Source organism: Piliocolobus tephrosceles, chromosome 6, assembly GCF_002776525.5.
Source record: "Piliocolobus tephrosceles isolate RC106 chromosome 6, ASM277652v3, whole genome shotgun sequence".
NCBI lineage: Eukaryota > Metazoa > Chordata > Mammalia > Primates > Cercopithecidae > Piliocolobus > Piliocolobus tephrosceles.
This window is the reverse complement of record NC_045439.1, coordinates 45,505,951-45,511,995: the sequence shown is the minus strand read 5'-3', so window position 1 is coordinate 45,511,995 and position 6,045 is coordinate 45,505,951.

Below are 6,045 nucleotides of genomic sequence, written 5' to 3'. Positions count from 1 at the left end.
GGCCTCCCAAAGTGCTGGGAGGCCGAGACGGGCGGATCACGAGGTCAGGAGATCGAGACCATCCTGGCTAACACGGTGAAACCCCGTCTCTACTAAAAAATACAAAAAACTAGCCGGGCGAGGTGGCGGGCGCCTGTAGTCCCAGCTACTCCGGAAGCTGAGGCAGGAGAATGGCGTGAACCTGGGAGGCGGAGCTTGCAGTGAGCTGAGATCCGGCCACTGCACTCCAGCCTGGGCGACAAAGCGAGACTCCCTCTCAAAAAAAAAAAAAAAAAAAAAAAAAAATTATGTTTGTCTTATTATTGCATTATGAGGGTTCTTTAGTGTGCATACAAGTTGTCAGATATGTGTTTTGCAAATATTCTCCTGTAGTCTGTGGCTTGCCTTTTAATTTTTCTAACAGCATGCTTTATAGAGTAAAAATTTTAAATTTTGATAAAATCCAATTATTGTTTTTTCTTTTATGTTTAGTGCCTTCTGTGTTCTACATAAGAAATCTTTGCCTAACCCAGAGTCAAAACAATTTTCTCCAATGTTTTTTCCTAGAAGTTTTATAGTTTTAGATGTTACATTTAGATCTGTGATGCATTTTATATTTTTGCTTATGTTGTGAGCTAAGGGTCTAGGCTCATTTTTTTTCATAAGCACATGTAATTATTTTAATAGCACTTGTTGAAGATTATCCTTTCTCGGTTGCATTACCTAGGCATTTTCCTTAAAAATTATTTATATATGTTTGAGATTATTTCTGGAGTCTCTTTTCTCTTTCGTTGATCTATATGTATATCTTTATGCTAATATCATGCTGCTTTGATTACTATAGCTTTTTATATAATAAGTGTTGAAATCAGGTAGTGTAAATCCTTCCACTTTTTCTTTTTTTCAATCCTGTTTTGGGTAATCTAGGTCATTTTATTTCCATGTACATTTTAGAATTAACTCACCATTTTCTATGAATAAATTCTCCCTGGATTTTCTTGTTTGTACATTAACATTTGTTGAGAAAAAGACTTAAATGGCATATACATTGAAAAGGAGGAAGTAAAACTCTTTATTTGCTGATTTGACCTCACAGTGACTCATTTCCTCATGTGGCTTGTGAGAATTTTGCTAGTTCGTTTTCAGTGAATTTCCCCATACCCAGCATCTAGAAGACCCATATGCTCTGAACTATGAATTGGAATCTACATAAAAGCTACTAGAATTAATAAGTGAGTCTAAAAAGGTGCAAGGGAAAATACACAAAAATTGTTTTTCTGTATACTAGCAATTAACTTAAAACAACATTATTTACAATGAAAATACATTACTATTTATAATAAAAAACAATACTATTTACATCAGCATAAAAATTATGAAAGACATAAGAAGTGATTTAACAAGTTTGTACTGTTGAATAGGATGACCTTGCTCCCAGTCTTGGGGAAAAGCATTTAGTCTTTTACCATTAAGTCTGCTGTTGCTTGTAGATTTTTCATAGATGCTCTTTATGAAGTCGAGGCAGTTTCCTTCCACTCCTAGTTTGCTGGAAGTTTTGATCAAAAATAGATGTTGAATTTTGCCAAGTGCTTTTTCTGCATCTGTCAAAAAGATCATATGGTTTTCTTTAACTAGTCTGTTAATATGTTGAATTACATTGAGTTTTGAATGTTGAATCAGTCTCGTATTATTGGGATAAACTCCACTTGGTCTTATGTATACATTTTGGTATATTTTGTCTTCATTTTTATTCATTTAAAAAAATTTAAAAATTTCCCTTTTGACTTCTTTCAATCATGGGATATTTATAAGTATGTTCTTTAGTTTCCAAATATTTGGGGGAACTGTCTAGAAACCTTTTTATTATTGATTTCTTATTTAATTCTCTTTCAATAATATTTGTATGAGATGATTCCTTTTAAATGTGTTGTTTTGTTGCCCAGATTATGGTCTGGGTAAATGTCCCATGTTCACTTTATAAGAATATGTATTTTGCTTTTGTTGGTTGTTCTATAAATGCTGATTAAATTTATTGATAGTGTTTTTCTAGTGTTTTAAATCCTTACTGAATTTCTGTCTACTTTTTCTATCAATTATTGAGGTTCTGGCATTAAAATATCCAACAATACTTATGAATTAATCTATACATTTATCCTTCTAATTACATCAGCATTTGCTTTGTGCATTTTGAAGTTTTTTTATTATCTGAATAAACATTCAAGATTGCTATGTACTCCTGATGACCTGTTCCCTTTATCATTATGGCATGATCCTTTTCTTTGGTAATATTTTATTCTGAAATTTAACCTTAGTATAGCCACTCAGGTTTATTTGGTTAGTTTTAGTGTGGTTTATCTTTCTTCTACCTTTTTTACTTGTAATAATTCTGTCTTGTTACTTAAAGTGTATTTCTTGTAGATAGCGTACATAGTTCAGTATTGTTCTTTTATCCAATTTTATATCTGTTTTTTCAGTTGGTGAGTTTAGACTATTTCCATTTAAGGTTGGCTTTAAACCTACCATTTTATTATTTGTTTTCTATTTGTCTTCTACCTGTTCTTTTTTTTTTTTGCTTTGTTTCTACCTTCTTTTGGATTAAATGAAAATTTATTTTATTTATTTATTTTTTTGGAGGTAATAAGCGTTTATTAGTTTGACTGCTGCAGTGGTTTCACAAGTATATACATCTATGATGAGATTTATCAAATTTTACACCATAAATGTGTGTCATTTTTTATATGCTAATTAGGTCTCAGTAAAACTTTTTTTTTCTTTTTTTTTATTTTTATTATACTTTAAGTTCTAGGGTACATGTGCATAACGTGAAGGTTTGTTACATATGTATACTTATGCCATGTTGGTGTGCTGCACCCGTTGACTCGTCAGCACCCATCAACTCGTCATTTGCATCAGGTATAACTCCCAATGCAATCCCTCCCCACTGCCCCCTCCCCATAATAGGCCCTGGTGTGTGATGTTCCCCTTCCCGAGTCCAAGTGATCTCATTGTTCAGTTCCCACCTATGAGTGAGAACATGCGGTGTTTGGTTTTCTGTTCTTACGATAGTTTGCTGAGAATGATGGTTTCCAGCTGCATCCATGTCCCTACAAAGGACACAAATTCATCCTTTTTTATGGCTGCATAGTATTCCATGGTGTATATGTGCCACATTTTCTTAATCCAGTCTGTCACTGATGGACATTTGGGTTGATTCCAAGTCTTTGCTATTGTGAATATTTAATAAATGGTACTGGGAAAATTGGCTCTCCATAAATAGAAAGCTGAAACTGGATCCTTGCCTTACTCCTTGTATGAAAATTAATTCAAGATGGATTAGAGACTTAAATGTTAGACCTAATACCATAAAAACCCTAGAAGAAAACCTAGGTAATACCATTCAGGACATAGGCGTGGGCAAGGACTTCATGTCTAAAACACCAAAAGCAACGGCAACAAAAGCCAAAATTGACAAGCAGCATCTAATTGAATGAAAGAGCTTCTGCACAGCAAAAGAAACTACCATCAGAGTGAACAGACAACCTATAGAATGGGAGAAAATTTTTGCAATCTACTCATCTGACAAAGGGCTAATATCCAGAACCTACAAAGAACTCAAACAAATTTACAAGAAAAAGACAAACAACAACATCAAAAAGTGGGCAAAGGACATGAACAGACATTTCTCAAAAGAAGACATTCATACGGCCAACAGACACATGAAAAAATGCTCGTCATCACTGGCCATCAGAGAAATGCAAATCAAAACCACAATGAGATACCGTCTCACACCAGTTAGAATGGCAATCATTAAAAAGTCAGGAAACAACAGGTGCTGGAGAGGATGTGGAGAAATAGGAACACTTTTACACTGTTGGTGGGATTGTAAACTAACCATAAAGTTCAACCATTATGGAAAACAGTATGGCGATTCCTCAAGGATCTAGAACTAGAAGTACCATATGACCCAGCCATCCCATTACTGGGTATATACCCAAAGGATTATAAATCATGCTGCTATAAAGACACATGCACATGTATGTTTATTGAGACACTATTCATAAATGAAAATTTATTAATATTATGTTTTACGTTTTTTTTGGGCTTATTAGCTCTGCCTTTTTTTTTGTTGTTTAATGGTTGCTCTGGAGTTTACAGTATAACTTTTAACTTTATCATCATCTACTTTCAAATAATATTACAGTGATTCTCACATATTTTAAGAACCTTAAAGTTGTATAGTTCTATTTCTTTTCTCTTGGTCTTTGTGTTGTTGTTGTACATTTTACTGCCACATATGTTATACACCCAACTGCTATGGACTGAATGTTTGTATCCCTCCACAGCTCACCTGTTGAAGCCGAATGCCCAGTGTGATGGCATTTGTAGGTGAAAGCTGTGGGAGATAATTAGGTCAAGAGAATGGATCCCTCATGAAGGAATGGATCCTTCCCTTATGGGAAACCCATAAGGATTAGGGTCCTCGTGAGAGAGTTTTCTTTCTCTTTTCTGCTGTCTGCCAGAAGATGGCTATCTGCAATCCTGGGAGCAGGATCTAACCAGACACATCTTCCAGTGCCTTCAGCTTGGACTTCCCACCCCACAGAACTGTGAGAAATAAATATTTGTTGTTTAAGCCACCCAGTCTGCTAATTTGTTATAGAAGCCCAAATTGATCAAGACACACAACAATATGTTATTATCTTTGTTTTAGAAGTTATCTTCTAAAGTATATTAAAAATAAGAAAAAATTTATATCTATTCACTCTTTTACCATTTCTGATGCTCTTCATCCCTTTGTGTAGATACAAATTGCCATCTGGTATTATTTGCCTTCTACTGAAGGACTTCCTTTACTATGTGCAGTGATGCTCATGATATGTTCTTTTAGCTTTTGTATGTCTGAAAAAGTATTTACTTTTATTTTTGAAGGATATTTTTGCTAGGTATAGAATTCTGGTTTGTCAGCTATTTTGTTAATTGCTTTAAATATGTTGTTCCACTGTCTTTTGACTTGCATTGTTTCTGATAAGAAATATACTGTCATTCTTATTGCTATTCCTTTGTATGTAATGTGATGTCTTTTTTTTTTTTTTTTTTTTTTTTTTGAGACGGAGTCTCGCTCTGTCACCCAGGCTGGAGTGCTATGGCCAGATCTCAGCTCACTGCAAGCTCCGCCTCCTGGGTTCACACCATTCTCCTGCCTCAGCCTCCCAGGTAGCTGGGACTACAGGCGCGGCCATGTCGCCCGGCTAGTTTTTTGTAGTTTTTAGTAGAGACGGGGTTTCACCGTGTTAGCCAGGATGGTCTCGATCTCCTGACCTCATGATCCGCCCGTCTCGGCCTCCCAAAGTGCTGGGATTACAGGCTTGAGCATTGGACACCATGCCCGGCCAATGTCTTTTTTTTTTCCTGCCTACTTTTCAGTTTTTCTTTGTCACTGTTTGTTTAGAAACTTGATGATGATGTACCTTAGTTTGGTGTTCTTACTGTTTCTGCTTGGGGTTTGCCAAACTCCTTAGATATATGTGTTTATAATTTTCTTCATATTGGTAAAATTTTTTGGCCAATTGTTTCTTCAAATATTTTTGCTACACTTCCTTTCTCTGAGACTCCAGTTATATGTATAGTAGGCCACATGATGTTGTCTTCTTTTGAATTTCTTTTCTTAAAAGTCTTTTTTCTCTGTGTGTTTTATTTTGTTTAGGTGTTATTGCAATGTCTTCATGTCCCTAAATCTTCTACAATGCCTGATCTTCTGTTAATCTCATCCAGTGTATTTTTCATCTCAGTTATTTTATTATTCATCTCCATAAATTTGATTTATGTCCCATTTTATCTTCCATTTCTGTTCTTAAGTTGCTTTTGTGGAGTACATTTATAATAGCTGTTTTAATTACCTTGTCTAATGATTCTGTAATCTCTGTCATTACTGGGTCTGTTTCTAGTTATTGAATCCCTCCCACTCCTACTCCCCATTTTTCTTTTTTGCCTGCCTGGTAATTTTTGGTTGGATGTTAGATATTGTGAATTTTATATTGTTGGATGGTGCTTCATTTTATTTCTTTA